This window comes from Dermochelys coriacea, chromosome 9, assembly GCF_009764565.3.
Source record: "Dermochelys coriacea isolate rDerCor1 chromosome 9, rDerCor1.pri.v4, whole genome shotgun sequence".
Classification (NCBI taxonomy): domain Eukaryota; kingdom Metazoa; phylum Chordata; order Testudines; family Dermochelyidae; genus Dermochelys; species Dermochelys coriacea.
In genome coordinates, this window is record NC_050076.1 from 82466009 (window position 1) to 82484399 (window position 18391).

The 18391-nt window shown below is 42.7% G+C and overlaps 1 protein-coding gene across 16 annotated transcripts in view; it reads left to right on the plus strand.

Moving 5' to 3' along the window:
• The window catches only part of ARHGEF9 (Cdc42 guanine nucleotide exchange factor 9), a 314624-nt gene that overhangs the window by 230219 nt on the left and 66014 nt on the right, over positions 1–18391 (plus strand). The gene's annotated exons all lie outside the window — the stretch shown is intronic.

Here is an 18391-nt window from a genome sequence, read left to right on the forward strand (position 1 = left end):
TTTAGGGAGGTACTAAACCAATGTCTTGTTTAAGTGCTTAACAGCTCATATGCTCTATTTGGTAGGGGTGCTTAACTTTCATTAATGGGTGTTGTGATTCTCCTCTCTATTGCACACACATCATTCCAAGGGCCACATCTAGCTGGCTTTCTCATCCTGCACTATATTTAGGGCTGAGCCCTGTTGTGTGTGGGCATCTTGACAGGATAGCCAACCAACCTCCAGGCTTTTATTATTTAATGAGCATTAATTTAGCACTGGCCACTCTGATGCCTAGGTGAGGTTTTAGAAGGCAGAGAAAGGGGAATGGCATTAAAGCAGTACTCACCTGCTGGAAGTGTAACATTCAGAGTGCTTAAATAAAATGGCAGAGTCCTGTGGCACCTTATAGATTAACAGATGTATTGGAGCATAAGCTTTCGTGGGTGAATATCCACTTCATCGGATGCAACGTGTATTTCATGTATTCACCCACGAAAGCTTATGCTCCAATACGTCTGTTAGTCTATAAGGTGCCACAGGACTCTTTGCTGCTTTTATAGATCCAGACTAACACAGCTACCCCTCTGATACTTAAATAAAATGGTCTGTACTGCTGGGCCAGCACAGTGTAAGGGAGATTTCAGTCCTCTATCCCATGGCAAATCCAGCATATCAGTAGCTGTCGGGATATAGTCATATACTGACAGACAGAATATGATGGACTTTTAAAAGCCAGTCTCCCTTTTAGCAGCCACATAGTGCAGATACAAATAATTGCAGGTGCAATTAATGCCACTTAATCATCTCAGTACCTGATTTGTAGGCTCAGTTGGATACTTGAAGGTTCATATATAGGTAACTGTGCCCTCGCTTATTTGCACCAGTAATTTTGGAAGCACAAGAAATGGAGATTGGATTGAGATTGGTCTTAGAATCAGGCCCAAGATGCATAAGTCAGTGCAGTCCATCCCATCACTTCTGCTGTGCACCTACATTGGTTGGGAGGAGAGATCCAGTTTCCGCTTCATAAAGTGGGAAATGCATTGCCCCGTCTCGCTGGCTCCTGCGTGTCTGCAGCCATCTGTATGCAGTTAACGGAGGGCTTGTCTTCATGTACAGTGCTACAGTGGCGCAGCTGCACTGGTGCAGCTTAGTAGGGGCTTAGCCTCGCTAATAATGTCACAAATATGCATTTGCGTGTCTGATGTACTTCAGGGTGTCCTAGCACCTGTTGCCATTGGGGACTCCTGCTGGGCCTGGAAATGTTGCAAGCCCTGGTGGCTGCAATACAGCAGGCTGTCACGAGGTGATTCTCAGCAAACAGGGCCAGATCCAAAGCCCACTGAAGTCAACGAAGGACTTGCCATTGATTTCAGTGGGCTTTGTCTCAGAGGGAGAAATGCAAGCTGCTTTGGGGGCTCTTTTTGTTTATCCCCTCAGATGCAAAGTATGGAGGTGTCTGCACATGCTCCCTGCTGTCTGCTCCCGCTTTTCAAGCCCCAGAAAGAAATAGGGGGTGTATGTAGGCTCAGGGGGATGAGCCTGGGATGGGTTTTCTGAAGCTGATGGACTGCAGGAGGGAAGGGAAGGGAAGGGAAGGTTTCTGATCCCGTGTGTGGTGAGTGGGTAAAAGTTCTGAGCTAAGGGAGGTGGTTCTGAGCTGTGGAAAGGTCACATGGGAAAGAGGTGGGTTCTCGGCCTGGAGGATAGGACGCCGGGGGGGGAGGGGATTGAAGAGAGCTGAGGAGGGTTGGGAGGCTCTGAGCTGGGAGTGAGACTGGAGTAAGGGGGAGTGGAGTCACTTGGGGGTTGAGAGTGATGCAGACAGCAAAGTATGAGCTAGATTGGACGGCAGGGGGGAACGACAGTGAGGACTAGGAGAGAAGAGTGAAGGGGTTCCAGAGAGATAAATGCTGCTTTCTTGCATCCTTCCCTTTACTATCAAGGGTCCCAGTTTTTCCTCCTGAAAGGGGAAGCGGGGAAAAGATGCTTCTCTTTCTTCCCCCTCCCACCACAGCAAAGCACTGCACTGTGACACCCTGGCCCAGTGTCTCCAGTTCTCATTTTGGAAATATGCACCAGCAGGAAGGGGGGCGAGGGTGCAGATACCTACCTGCACCCCCACCAGCTGTCCTGCCACAGTGTTCTCTCCTCCCCTTTCATACCCGGGGAAAGGGAAACTACAAGATCGAAAGGACTTTAACTTCTACCCTACCCTACCCTACCCATCGATGGCTTCTTCCCAAACAGCATCTTGCTGCCCCAGTGATTTATACTGGATAGGATGATGAGAGTACATTGTTTCTGTCGGGAGTCATCTACCTTGAGTAAGGTAGAGCTAGGTGCCCTCTTATATAGAGTGCAGAGTTTGTGGAGAGACTGTCTTAGTTATTCGTCTCACCAACGCCTTGCCATTGGAGCCCCTTGACTTGGGGCTCTTGGCACTACTGGAGTACAAATAAATCATAAAAATAACAATACTTTTAGTACAGAAGATGTAGCAATATATCGTGTGTGGCTGCAAACACACAGATGGAATGGTCATGACATTGGCTAACCACAAGCTTTTAGCATGAGGAATAGAATTCATACCTGCAGCTCAATATACGCTAGCATACCTAGGTGATGGTTCTCAAAGCCAGTCCGCCGCTTGTTCAGGGAAAGCCCCTAGCGGGCCGGACCAGTTTGTTTACCTGCCGCATCTGCAGGTTTGGCTGATTGCAGCTCCCACTGGCCACGGTTTGCCGCTCCAGGCCAATGCGGGCTGCGGGAAGCAATGTGGGCCAAGGGACGTGCTGGCTGCCCTTCCCGCAGCCCCCATGGGCCTGGGGCGGCAAACCGCGGCCAGTGGGAGCTGCGATCAGCCGAACCTGCGGACACGGCAAGTAAACAAACCGGTTCTGCCCACCAGGTGCTTTCCCTGAACGAGCGGCGGACCAGCTTTGAGAACCACTGAGTTAGAGGATTGTAAGGTATAGCTCTTAGTCTTGGGGCTGCATATAGCAGTTTATTCATGTAGGGTCACTGGAGCATCCGACAATGGCTTGTGATTTCTGTCTTTGAGCACTGAGCTAAGACACTAGTTGGTTAAACACAGTTTTTAGTCAAGGTTAAGCCCCTCACACTAGTAGTTATTGTAGGGTTACTGGTGAGTGCTGGTTCAGTGAAATGACAACAGCTCTTTGAAAGGACCTGCTTGCATCATTAATCTATCATATTACTTAATTGTGAGTTAGAATCCAAGATGACATATTATCTGTTATTTCTGCCATTGCAAATCTTTAATGGAAGGTAATTAATAATGCAGATGGCTGATCATACATTTGTTTTATCATGCACTCTAACTGTTCTGAGGCGATCAGTCCTTAGCATGCATTCAGGTAAAATGCCCTTTCTATAGAGCACATCCTTTAGGTGAAATATATAATAATTACAGGTCAACAAATGTTGGAACTATGCCATTTGGTTATTTTATGCGTAATTTGGGAGTAGTTTCAAGTGAATAAGTCACATTTATAGACTCATAGACTCATAGATATTAAGGTCAGAAGGGACCACTATGATCATCTAGTCGGACTTCCTGCACAATGCAGGCCACAGAATCTCACCCACCCACTCCTGCAATAAACCTCTCACCTATGTCTGAGCTATTGAAGTCCTCAAATCATGGTTTAAAGACATCAAGGTTTAAATAGGGTTTATATGACTCACATATAATAATAACCAGCACAACAAAACAATCAGCTTTGCTTGTCTCAAATTTAAAATCTTAATCTGAAATTTGTATTTAGCATAATTTTTTGTGAATTTCTTCCTTTTTTTAAATTTGTGAAGGACAGAGCCTCTTGCAAGTTATATAATTATGCGAGTATTGGTCATGACTCCATAATAAGAGTTGCATTTTGAACTAGGCTTAACATAAGGCATACATAGCTATATTTCTGTATGTGTAGGCCTTTCAGTGTGAAATTTCCCTAATGTTAGATTTTATGCATCTTGAATTTTCTCTGTAGTTTTCCTTTGGATTCTTTTCATAAATTTTTAATAGGAAGTGTTTGAAATTGGTCTGTAGCTGAAATTTACTGGGGCAACATGTACCTTTAAAACAATGGTGTGGTGCTCATTGACTTATTACTTTAGGGCAAGTGCTTTGCTCATTGTTTTCCTAGTGGGGGGTTGTTTATGAAAGCACTGCATGCTGGTTTACTATTATAGGGTTGCTGATGAGTACCCGGGCTGCTGCTGCTATTTTTTCATAGGACAAAATAGTATAGCAGTCCAGGCTGATGATCCAGGCTTATTCCTGATCCTGGTCATTGGCCCAAATTCCCTAAGCTGACAGAGGATGGGAGCCTGGAGAGACGACCTAAGAGCACACTGAGTAGGAGTGATGGCAGGCAGTCCAGAAAATTATGTCCAGATCTCCTTGTCTGAATGAAAGGCACCCAAGCCCAGGGCCTGGTGGCTGCAGTGAACTGGGGCTAGGGAAGAATGGAAATCTCAGATGAAGCTGGAAAAAGGAGAGCACTAAAGTGTTTGCAGTTTCTTTTAAAATCCGCATTAAAAATTTCCATAGCCTTTGTAACCAAGTGATTTGGGTCCAGTGCTGCTATAGCTGGAGTCAATGGGCTGTAACCCCAGGTGGTGCCGGCAGCAACAAGGGCCAGGTTCAAGATGTAGGAGTTCCTCTTAACAATACAAAATAGAACCAACTCGAGCCCACACCCACTCTCCGGTGCTGAGTCTGTGTATAATAAAAGAAAACTTGTATTCAAAGGGAACGGACAGAGAGCTGCAGCGGCACAGGAGCTAGCAAACAGAGCTGTAAACAGGGGAGTTTGAGTGGGAGTTAGTTTGTATTGTGGTGCTTGTTTGGGGTTTGCTTTTGCTGGGGGGGGTGGTCTTTTTGGTGTGACTTGTGTTTACCAGATTAACAGGATTTAGGTGGGAAGGCGATGACAGATACGGAGGCAGCTGTGGGAGTGACTCCTGTAGTGAAGGACACATTGAGGATGACTGGATGTGGAAGCTGTGGTATGTACATGATCCTGGAGGGGGGACCTGGTAAGAGTTTTTTCTGCATGAAATGCCGTCTGATAGAGCTGATGGAGGAAAAGATCCGAGGTTTGGAGATGCAGGTGGAAAGTCTGGTTGAGTTTAGGAAGGGGTTTGAGCAGATGATGGAGCAAAGATATGAGGTATCTGAAGGGAAAAGCTCAGACTTACCGATGGAAGCAGGGCTGGGGAATTCTGAGGGGAGACTGGGTGAGGAAAGAGGTCAGTGGAAGCATGTGACTAAAAGAACCAGGCAGAGGAAAAGACGGGCTAGTGAAGGAGAAATAGAGCTTAGGAACAGGTTTACAGAGTTGGAAAATGAAGAAGGGGCTCAGCAGGTACTTGTTGAAGGTGGAAGGGTAAGGAAGAAGAGAAGAGAGGCTAGTCCTATAGGAAAAGCAGAAGAGTCAAGGGAGACTACACCAAATATGAGCCCCAGGAGGATACAGGATGTGGTGAAGAGGATTATAAGGGAAAATAGGAATGGAAAGAACTTGCAGCCAGAGGGAACAGGGGAGAGACTGGAGAATAGCACTGTCACCAGGAAAAGGCAGGTCTATGTGATCGGGGACTCTTTATTGAGAAGAATAGATAGGCCTGTAACTAGAGCTGATCCAGAGAATAGAAGGGTGTGCTGTCTTCCGGGTGCTAAGATACAGGATGTAGACCTGAGGTTGAAAAGGATCCTAAAGGGAGCGGGAAAGAATCCCCTAGTTATCCTTCATGTGGGAACAAATGATACGGCTAGATCCTCGCTAGAAAGTATTAAGGGAGACTATGCTAGGCTGGGGAAGACGCTTAAGGAAATTGAGGCTCAGGTGATCTTTAGTGGGATCCTTCCTGTTCCTAGAGAAGGGCAACAAAGGTGTGACAAGATTATGACTATCAACAGATGGCTTAGGCAGTGGTGCTATAAGGAGGGTTTTGGGATGTATGGCCACTGGGAGGCATTCACGGACAGAGGACAGTTCTCTCGGGATGGACTTCATCTGAGTAGGGAAGGAAATAGACTTCTAGGATTGAGGCTGGCACAACTGATAAAGAGAGCTTTAAACTAGGAATTAGGGGGAGATGGTTGGAAGATGTCCAGGTAATCTCCACGCCAGATTTTAGCACTGAGAGGGAAGAAGACGAAGTAAGAAAGGATACAGCCGTAGGTAGGAGAATGTATATAAAGAGCGAGGGCGGTGTGGATACTAGTCTAATAGGTTATACTGGCTGTAGAATGACTGTGCCTAATAGGGTACAAAATGTGAGCGAGGCCAAACAGCAAAAATTAAGATGTTTGTACACCAATGCAAGGAGCCTAGGTAACAAAATGGAGGAACTAGAGCTACTGGTGCAGGAAGTGAAACCAGATATTATAGGGATAAGAGAAACATGGTAGAATAGTAGTCATGACTGGACTACAGGTATTGAAGGGTAGGTGCTGTTTAGGAAAGACAGAAGCAAAGGTAAAGGTGGTGGAGTAGCATTGTATATCAATGATGAGGTAGAATGTAAAGAAATAAGAAGCGATGCAATGGATAAGACAGAGTCCGTCTGGGCAAAAATTACATTGGGGAAGATAACTAGTAAAGCCTCTCCTACGATAGTGCTTGGGGTGTGCTATAGACCTCCGGGATCTAATTTGGATATGGATAGAGCCCTTTTTAATGTTTTTAATCAAGTAAATACTAATGGAAACTGCGTGATCTTGGGAGACTTTAACTTCCCAGATATAGACTGGAGGACCAGTGCTAGTAATAATAATAGGGCTCAGATTTTCCTAGATGCGATAGCTGATGGATTCCTTCATCAAGTAGTTGCTGAACCGACTAGAGGGGATGCCATTTTAGATTTGGTTTTGGTGAGTAGTGAGGACCTCATAGAAGAAATGGTTGTAGGGGACAATCTTGGCTCAAGTGATCATGAGCTAATTCAGTTCAAACTAAATGGAAGGATTAACAAAAATAAATCTGCAACTAGAGTTTTTGATTTCAAAAGGGCTGACTTTCAAAAATTAAGGAAATTAGTTAGGGAAGTGGATTGGACTGAAGAACTTATGGATCTAAAGGTAGAGGAGGCCTGGGATTACTTTAAATCAAAGCTGCAGAAGCTATCTGAAGCCTGTATCCCAAGAAAGGGGAAAAAAATTCATAGGAAGGAGTTGTAGACCAAGCTGGATGAGCAGGCAATTTAGAGAGGTGATTAAGAAGAAGCAGAAAGCATACAGGGAGTGGAAGATGGGAGAGAGCAGCAAGGAAAGCTACCTAATTGAGGTCAGAACATGTAGGGATAAAGTGAGACAGGCTAAAAGTCAAGTAGAGTTGGACCTTTCAAAGGGAATTAAAACCAATAGCAAAAGGTTCTATAGCTATATAAATAAGAAGAAAACTAAGAAAGAAGAAGTGGGGCCGCTAAACACTGAGGATGGAGTGGAGGTTAAAGATAATCTAGGCATGGCCCAATATCTAAACAAATATTTTGCCTCAGTCTTTAATAAGGCTAAATAGGATCTTAGGGATAATGGTAGCATGACAAATGGGAATGAGGATATGGAGGTAGATATTACCATATCTGAGGTAGAAGCGAAACTCAAACAGCTTAATGGGACTAAATCGGGGGGCCCAGATAATCTTCATTCAAGAATATTAAAGGAATTGGCACCTGAAATTGCAAGCCCATTAGCAAGAATTTTTAATGAATCTGTAAACTCAGGAATAGTACCGAATGATTGGAGAATTGCTAATATAGTTCCTATTTTTAAGAAAGGAAAAAAAAAGTGATCCGGGTAACTACAGGCCAGTTAGTTTGACATCTGTAGTATGCAAGGTCCTGGAAAAAATTTTGAAGGAGAAATTAGTTAAGGACATTGAAGTCAATGGTAAATGGGACAAAATACAACATGGTTTTACAAAAGGTAGATCGTGCCAAACGAACCTAATCTCCTTTTTTGAAAAAGTAACAGATTTTTTAGATAAAGGAAATGCAGTGGATCTAATTTACCTAGATTTCAGTAAGGCATTTGATACCGTGCCACATGGGGAATTATTAGTTAATTTGGAGAAGATGGGGATCAATATGAACATCAAAAGGTGGATAAGGAATTGGTTAAAGGGGAGACTGCAATGGGTCCTACTGAAAGGCGAACTGTCAGGTTGGAGGGAGGTTACCAGTGGAGTTCCTCAGGGATCGGTTTTGGGACCAATCTTATTTAATCTTTTTATTACTGACCTTGGCACAAAAAGTGGGAGTGTGCTAATAAAGTTTTCAGATGATACAAAGCTGGGAGGTATTGCCAATTCAGAGAAGGATCGGGATATTATACAGGAGGATCTGGATGACCTTGTAAACTGGAGTAATAGTAATAGGATGAAATTTAATAGTGAGAAGTGTAAGGTTATGCATTTAGGGATTAATAACAAGAATTTTAGTTATAAGTTGGGGACGCATTAATTAGAAGTAACGGAAGAGGAGAAGGACCTTGGAGTATTGGTTGATCATAGGATGACTATGAGCTGCCAATGTGATATGGCTGTGAAAAAAACTAATGCGGTTTTGGGATGCATCAGGAGAGGCATTTCCAGTAGAGATAAGGAGGTTTTAGTACCGTTATACAAGGCACTGGTGAGACCTCACCTAGAATACTGTGTGCAGTTCTGGTCTCCCATGTTTAAAAAGGATGAATTCAAACTGGAGCAGGTACAGAGAAGGTCTACTAGGATGATCCGAGGAATGGAAAACTTGTCTTATGAAAGGAGACTTAAGGAGCTTGGCTTGTTTAGCCTAACTAAAAGAAGGTTGAGGGGAGATATGATTGCTCTCTATAAATATATCAGAGGGATAAGTACAGGAGAGGGAGAGGAATTATTTCAGCTCAGCACCAATGTGGACACAAGAACAAATGGGTATAAACTGGCCACCAAGAAGTTTAGACTGGAAATTAGATGAAGGTTTCTAACCATCAGAGGAGTGAAGTTTTGGAATAGCCTTCCAAGGGAAACAGTGGGGGCAAAAGATCTTTCTGGTTTTAAGATTCTACTGGATAAGTTTATGGAGGAGATGGTATGATGGGATAATGGGATTTTGGTAAGTAATTGATCTTTAAATATTCAGGGTAAATAGGACTAATCCCCTGAGATGGGATATTAGATGGATGGGATCTGAGTTACTACAGAAAATTCTTTCCTGGGTATCTGGTTGGTGAATCTTGCCCATATGCTCAGGGTTTAGCTGATCGCCATATTTGGGGTCGGGAAGGTATTTTCCTCCAGGGCAGATTGGAGAGGCCCTGGAGGTTTTTCGCCTTCCTCTGTAGCATGGGGCCTGGGTGACTTGAGGGAGGCTTCTTTGCTCCTTGAAGTCTTTAAACCATGATTTAAGGACTTCAATAGCTCAGACATAGGTGAGGTTTTTTGTAGGAGTGGGTGGGTGAGATTCTGTGGCCTGCGTTATGCAGGAGGTCGGACTAGATGATCAGAATGGTCCCTTCTGACCTTAGTATCTATGAATCTATGAAACGGGAACTCAGCATTAATTTGGGAAAACACTGCAACAGTGACGCAAAAGCATGCAAACCACAAGTAAACCCACCCCCCAGTGTCCTTTGGCTCAGTGTCCCATCTTGTGGTGTGAAAGTCCCTTTAACATGAAGCTCCTTTTCCCTCCGCTGCAGCCCACTCCCAGTTGGCTGTGCACGGTCAGCAAAGACCCAGAGTTCAGAGGTGCATTTGTGTGGCTTCACCTCTCGCCCCTGAAAGGCGCTGGGGGGGCTTCAAGCAATGCCTCCAGTGCTGCTGCTATCTCTGCTGCCACCTCTGCCAAAGCCACTGGACTCCACTGCTGCTGGCTGCCTGCTTCCACTGTTATCTCTGCCACCTCCATCGCTCTTATGTTCTCGCTGCTGCGGCTCGCCGCTCCCTGTCTGCCGTCTTCCGAGGTTCCACCACTCAGCCCAGTTCCTTGTGGCTTCACTGGGGAGTGGGGAATCTCTCTGCTAGGGGGCAGCCTCTGAGTTGTCTCACTGCAACACCGTCTCCACACCAGGACTGAGGCTTAGCCCCTAGACCTGCTCCTCCGTGATTTCAGCCCTAGTAATCACTGAACAGAAACAGGGGCTCTCAGAGTCTGAACAGCTCCATCTTTAAGTTTAAACGCTGGAGGGGAGTGTCAAATGGTGTCTGGGATTCTTTAAACAGAGTCCACCTGCTAGAAACACCTGTCCCCACCCACTCTGGTTTTTCACTAGCATTTGGCGTCCATACGCCTTGCTTAACAAGTGAGGTTCCCTTTAGGGTGACCCCTTTAATCAGGGCATGCTAAGCACAGTTCTGCTGTCCTTTACTCATACCCACAGGATAACATTTCGTGACCCCCTGCATTCAATAATAAAGTGAGTTTTAACTCAAAAGAGCTAACGTGATTCACTTTGGCAAAGCAACTGTGTGTAACCCTCCCCAGCCTGAATGCAGCACAGCTACTTCTCAGCAGTAACCTCCAGGCAAGAAGGTACAGAAGGAAATGAGGGTTCATACAAAGGCAATTGAATTCCCAAAGCTATAGCCTACATTTAGTTTATATATAAGCTTCTCTATGTCCCCCTTCACCATAGCATCTGAACACCTCAAAAATATTCGTAAGATACCCCCCTAGTAGGAAGGATTGTTTTACAGCTGGGGAACCAGAAGCTCAGAGAAATTGTGATTAACCCAAGGACACATGGGAAATATGTGGCAGAGCTTTGAATCCAACTCAGATCTCCCGAGTTCCAAGCCAGACCACAGAATGATCCTTTCTCTCTTAAAGAACGACTCTTATCAGAATTGCTAACCACTCTGTAGAGGCATCAAGGTTAGACAGCAAGGGAAGGCTGGTTTTATGCAGTGCCAAGTGAACATAGGAGATCTGGAAAGTTTGGATCAATGCAGATAAACACTTAAAAAGAATGCTTCCCCAAAAGGTCTAAACCTTTAGGGTTAGCAAAACTAGGCTGAAGTTCTTGTAAGAAAAGACTGATAGAGTTTCCTGATACTTCTGAATTCTGATTCCAATCAAACCTAGAACAAAACCAAACCAAACACAGTAAAATGTTAATCAGATGTTCCCAAAGTGCAAAAATGTCCAGAGATTAAGATCAGAAACAAAAATATTTAAATACCATGAGAGATGGCCTCCTCTTTTGAATCAGAGGCAGGAAATGTAGAGTATGTGCTGTAGAGGCTATGTGCTGGTAACTGTGAGTTATGTTTGTTTTCTGTGTCTTGCACCTTTAAATGGAAGGAAATTCGGGGCCTGCTGTGTTCTTAAGCAGTTCAGGCTGGATCATATTAAAGCGAAAGACGCATTCTGCTTTCTCTAGTCTGGAGACTTTACCTTCATTCTTTCTTTCTTTGTTGTGTTTCCTCAATCCAAAATAGAACTCAGCTAGACTAAAAATTACACATTTAACCTTTTTTGTATAGGAAACCAAATAGAAAATAGCAGACAGCTGATGCAAAAACCTGTCATCACAGGGGTCCTCATATTGTGAACTCCAAGCATTCAAACACCATGACTTAGGCCTCCAAAATCACAAGATTGACTTAAACATCATGAGAGTTTTAAAAATAATAAATGTTGGATTCCTATTTGCCTTTTGGATTCTGAGCCTTTGGGGTTCATGTTTTCACACTCTTCTCTACAAGCACAAGGACCAAAAACTTACCTTTTTTGTTTTTGAATGACAGCTGAGATTCTCACGTGATGACCTGACTCCGGGAGCTGGTACTTTAAGAAAAACATCCAATATTGCAAGACTTGCAATAGCACCATGAGATTGACAACAGTGGGGTCCCAATTTGGTATGGAGACTTTGCCAGTCTGAATTTGTTGACCTGCAAGAAACACTTTAATGATGGGAAGAGGATAGGATGAGGAGAGACTTAGAACTTTAGCTGGCATGAGCTGAGGATTTAATATGAACATTTGCTCTATTTGATTTTGAAGGTGTATTTGGGTTTAAATAATGATGATCCCATCACTAGGATTTCTCTCCCAGCAGAGCATCAGTGCAATTCTTTGTTCTAGAATTTTAGCCCTGTTTCTATTCCAAGCATGAACCCATGGTCTTTAAAGCATGCTCCCCCCCCCCCAGGAAAATCAGTGTGATCAATGTAGCTAAAACAGCCCCCAGAGAACACTTTGAAAGCCTACCCCCATCATGTCAAGTTATTCAGAAGCAGGATGCGGTGGTTTATTTTTCAGTGTAACACATTTCTCTGCTTGTGTATGTGCAACATTGCTCCCTCCAGTCTCTATAAAGAGCTCTTACACAGGGGGATGCACTGTTCACATTGCTGGAGGAATAACCCCACTGCGAAGAACCATGCTATGTGATTGGCTATCAATTGTCCCTGCAGACTCCGTTCAGGGGTAGTTTTTCTTATCTCATTTTCAGGTGCTGGGAAGGAGGCTCTATATATCTGAGTTTTGCATCTTTTGCTCGAGCTCCAATCCAGTGCGTCAGGCACCCAGGCAGAGGGAACAAAGGGCGTCATCAACCCAGTGTTCCAATTCTGTCCATTTGGCAGAAATCCTGCAAAATGCCCTTGGCCAAGGAAATTTCTCTCTGCCAGGAACCCTACACAACCCGAAAAGTGGGTGATGCTGGGTGGGAAACAGAGCATGGCCAAGTTTACCAGGAGATGGAATGATTCAAGTCCATCTTTTCAGCAGCCTCCACTGTGGTAGAGATTTCCTATGGAAATAAAAGCTGCCCCACCCAGCAGAAAACCCAGAGGTGGTAAACAGAGCTACTACTGCTTGCCCTGCCTCAGAGTGAATCCCCCCCTACGGTATGAGGAGGGAGTGGAGGTTAGCAATAGGGGATCAGGGGTATCTAGCCCCTCTCTACACTAGCATTTGTCTCCTTTTCGCTAATTATTGCCCAGTTATGTCTTGGACTTACACTGCTTCTTAACCTGGGGCTTGCTGATGGATTCTGCCAGGTAAATGCCACATTTGCCCTTTGCAATAACCATTGTATTTGGCCCTGGCATTGCTGCTGCCGGACTCATTATTGTGATGGAAGGGGGCAACGATTCTGCATCCATACTCCCCTGGTCCACCTTGCACGCACTAGAACATAAAAAATGGGAACTGACAGACATATTCACTGTGTTTTCTTTCTGCTCCATCACACAAGACATTAAACTAACTCCCAGCTCTATTGTCATGGGGACAGGTACAAAGCATTAGTAGTCAGTGTATGGTTTCCTTATATAACAAAAGAACAAAGATGTTGTTTTGAGGGAAAGAGGGAGTGCTTTTGTTTTCACTTCACTTTCTAGTCTGCCAAGATCCCCAGGTGCCTCAGACATCCTGAAGTGCAGTAATAACTACGGCATCAAAAGGCAATGCTAGGGAAATCTGCAGTATTGGGGCAGGGACATCGGTGAGAGGATGTGGTTGGTAGGATGATTAGAATAGTCAAGACACCTGGATTCTATTCCTGGATTGGCCAGGATCACTAGGCATGTGCTTTTTGCTTCGGTTTCCTCGTGTGTAAAGTGGTTATAACAACACTGGGCTAGATTGTGTCTTTAGGCACAGTCCTGAGCAAGAGGTGGTGTGCAGGGTGCATCCTCTGCACCGAGGAACAATGCCCTGACGCAGTGCTGTCAGGGACTAGGGGGGTGCATTGTAATTTACTCAATGTCTGGGTAGCCCACACAGGGATAAAAGAGGTGTTCTTACTCCTCTGTATGTCTCTATGCAGGCAGGCACAAACAATATAACAGGCAGTCGAGCTACTGTGCTTGCCTCATAATAATAATTCCTAGCTGTTATAATACCTAGCTTTTGATCTCAAAGCACTTTACACGGGAGGTGAGTGTCATTATCCCCTTTTTACTATGGGGAAACAGAAGCACAGAGATGAAGTGACTTGCCCAAGGTCACCCATTAGGCCTTTTCCTATGAGTCATGGTCCAGTGCCTTATCTATTAGACCATACTGCCTCCCTCATAGTGAGACGGTTAATTTTATTCGTGTTTGTAAAGTGCTTTATGATTCGCGGATACAGCTCACTATGGGCTCAATCCTGCTCTCGCTGAAATCAATGGGAGTGTTTCCATTGATTTCAGTGGGCACAGGATCAAGTTGTATATAACTGGAAAGTATTACTAGCATTTGTTAAAAAGGTGGGCCTGTCAATATTGCTTTAGTATCACAATTTAATTAAGTGTGTAAAAAACTCTTATAATGCACAGAATTCTTTAATTGTTTTAAAATAGTAGCTAAAACTTGGATTATGTATTTATTTATTTATTTTATTGTAAACATTCCTTTCCAGCAATCTGAATTACCCAACATTTGTCTGTCTCTCCAGGCTTTTGGGCCACAATCGTCACTTTGGTATCCCAGTGCCTGAGAATTAAAAATTCAAAGTAACTTAAATCAAAAATTAAAATGACCAGTCAGTTGTCACAGCCCAGATTAAGTGGAAAAAGTAACTGTACTGCATAAATGGGGAAAAGTGAGGCTTTCTATTGCATATTTCAGTTCTCTTATCTGCCATGTGGATCTCTGTGTTGTGGTTCACTTCGCCTCAGCATGATTCCCTTGTGTTCCTGTGATCTCTTATCCCTGAGGAAGATCTCTACTGCCTACTCTGTGGTTGAGACACCTGGCCTGTATAGCAGAAAGGATAATTTTTCCCTTATTGTTGAGAAGAACATTTTTATTCTTTTGTGTTTACTATATCATTAGGAGTGCTCACAAAGAGGTGGGTATTCTCCAAAATCTCCAGTTCCTTGACCTTTAAAGCTCACTGTAGGAAAACAAAACTCTGGAGCTGTGATAAAAGAGATGTTGTTGAGCACAATGTAATCATCAGTTAGAAAAACAGAAAAAAATCCAGAATAAAAAGGTTGTAGCATTTTTTTCCCTTTGGCAATTTAAAGTGACAGTCAATTTAAAAATCGTATATTGGAAACAAAATTCCTTATCCATAAATATTTAGCTTATTAAAACTGAAAGAATAATAAAAAATAAATTTTATCTTCACTCTTTATGCTTTTTATTTACTTTGTGCCTTTCTCTCAGCTTGGACAATGAGTATTCATGAAGTCAATTTCATATTTATTTATAGGTAGATTTACTTACAGGTTCTCAGTAATGCAATTTTTTTTGAGGCACTGGAAAGGAAAATTTATTTATTTGAAAACAACTTTCTGTTAGAATGTTTTTATCATAAGAACATTTCTGTTGAGTTTGGGATTTACAGAATGTTTGTACATTCACTAAATGTTGGGCATTATTTGAGTTGATAAGTGGGGCAATTTTTTTTTATATTTCTTTTGTCAAAAAATGCACTTTGGAGGGCCTTTGGTAAATAGTTTGGGTTTGGAAATTTTTTTTTTTTGAAAGAGTCAAAATGTTTCACTTTGACCATTTTAAAACATTTTATGTCACCTTTTCAAAATTTAAAATTTGGCCAATTTAAAAAGAAAAACAGAAAAAGATGAAAAACACCAGAAACAGCCAAATTTGGGGGGGAGGGGGGAGAAAAGTGTTTTGAGTCAATTCAAAATGTTTTGGTCGATTCTTTTAGTTCGTCAATTTGATGAAAAAATGTTTTTCAATTCAAATAGATCCAGGTTTGTTTTGTTTTATTTTATTTTATTGGTTGTCCTATTGTATGAAATATATGGACCAAAGGTGTGAACATAACCCAGTCAGTATCCAACATTAATTAGTGTGACACAAGGTCCAGGCTTTGGTATATAGAGACCTCAGCCTGCTTAGTGCCATGGCAAACACGCCATTAAATATCCTTTTATCTTGTTAAAGATACAGACAAGGAAAAACAGTTAAAGCTTTTGAGATGTTAAAGTATTAAGTAAGGCTTTAATTTTAACAACATCCCCTGTTCCCTTTACTAGAGAGAGTTTTAGAAGGAATGAAAAACCTTGTTGGACAGTCTCTTAGATGGTATCAAAAATGGTAATAACTGGCCTATTGGGGAAAAGAGAAGAAGCTAGCTAAGATGGATTAGAGCTGTTGATTTTGCTACTATTGTTAAAGTCCAATACTGTTTCATCTCAGGTGGTGTTTGGGGTCAGATGGAGTGGGTAGGTGTGGCAGTGTCATCTGCATTTCTCTCTCTTTAGATTGGTCTGGTTAGGACATCCCTGAGGATTAGGGAAATGAAGGATCGGGGTCTCAGGAAATGGGAGTTAAGGGGTGGTCACCATGATGGTGAACCTTGCTGTAATAGCCTCCATCTGTTCTTTCTTTTCATCTGTTTTTCTATATTCTCCCTCCAAATCTCTTTCTTTAAGGACCCACAATGGGAGAGGTGGCTGGAATAGCCCATTGCATCACTATTTTGTCCACCAATTACGCCTAATATCTGACACACCAATTTTGGTTCCAGAGTAGCAGCCGTGTTAGTCTGTATTCGCAAAAAGAAAATTTAAAAAACTAATAAATTTGTTAGTCTCTAAGGTGCCACAAGTACTGCTTTTCTTTTTGCAATTTTGGTTCGTTAATTTCCAATTCCACATATTTTGTTTTTGTTTTTCTTTAACCAAGCATGATTTCAACATAGTCCTTGAATTATATCAACATGGCCTTTTTTATTTGGCATAATTTAGTCTCTCTATCTGGTTCTTTTGCACCTGTTCATAACATTCATTATGGAAATCAAATTGACTTACTTTTTATTGACATTTTTTATACATTATTGTAACATTTTATGAACTTTTATAGACTTTTTACAATTAAGTGCACAACTAAGGTACATTTGTAGGTCTTTGAACCAAAAAAATTCATTATTCACTCAGCTCTAGTTAATAGTGCCTTTTACCCAGTTTCTAGTTTACGGAAAATGTAACAAATGGAGGGTTTTTATTAACAGCAAGATTCATATACTTGCAAACACTCTGAGGTTTTCCTCAGGCATAAGAATTAGCTTGCAGCCAGATATACTTTTTATTTTGGGAGATCACTGCATATTATGTTTACTTTGCGATGAACGGGAAGTTTACTGTTTTGAGAACATAGCAACCCTTATTTGTTGTTTTTTTGCAAGCAATACAACTTTAGAATGTTCACTGGCCAATCCAAACCCTTTGAGAATGTTCACTAGCCAATCCAAACTCACCTTCATTCCACAAACACTTTTCAGAAATTCTGTTCATCCCAGGAATTGGGTATGGACCATCGTGCAATTCACACAACAGAATCTCTTGATGTTAAGGTAGGGTACTCTGGCTGAGGAAGGCTTTTTATGAGAAATATAAAGATCAGCAGAAACTGCAATTGGAATGAAAATCAGTATTCATTCAGACCTCATATACTATAATGTTTACATAAACCTCAATGTCCCATCAAGGTTTAGACTGAACTCGAAGTTCAGATACATTCAGATTTCTGAACCAGACATACTTTGCCCTTTTCAAATCAGTCTTCTGTGGTTAAAGCAAACAGCTTATTCTTCCTTCAAAAGATTTATTCCTTTCACAGCAGATCCCAAATGGTGTTATATGAGACACAGGAGATTTAATGGTATATGTCTGACACAGGTATCTGATTAAAGTGGGTTGATTCTATGGGTTTGTTTTGGTGCAATGACTTTTACAGTGTTAATTAGACCCTATCTTCTTCATTTAATTAAATTATTATTACTTTATGTTTGGGATCAAAATTGACCTGACATAAAGTTATCTATTTATTAAGGGAATTCAGCCCTGTACTGCAGCCATTTTGAGCCAGCTATGCTGGTGCAAAAAATGGCTTCAAAGGGGCTTTAAGATCCTGCAGGGAATACCCTGGTGCAGGAGGCCTTCCTGCTAGATGCAGGGCTGGCCACAGTGACTCAAGCTGGAGCCACTGACATAGTGGATGTTCCAGAGGCAGGAGGAAGTGTGGCTGGGGAGCATTTCTAGCTATTTACCCTGCAACCACATAAAGCCCATATTGGCTATGGCAATCTCAGTGCAATGTAGGGCAGCCCTAATCCTTGCCCTAACCAGCTGAACTGTTCCCCTTCCGCTGGCAGCCTCAGGATAGGGAAGGTATACGCTGTTCCCTTCAGTCCCTGTGCTGGCCTCTGCACTGGTGCAGGGATGAATTTAGATCTATCCATTGTAACTGGAACCTTTGCAGTTAATAATCAGCACCTTGAATATCATTTGCATCTGGAGTGGCATCCCATTCAAAGCATGAGGCACAGGTAGAAAATGCTCCCCTCTAGCTTTCTCTTCTCAGAAGGAGAGTAACAGCTTTCTGCACTACCTGCAGATTTAAAGTGACCTTCTAGATCAGACCTATGCAGTGTGCACTGCAAGAGTCTAGCCTAGAGGGAATGCAGGCATGGATGACTTGGGTG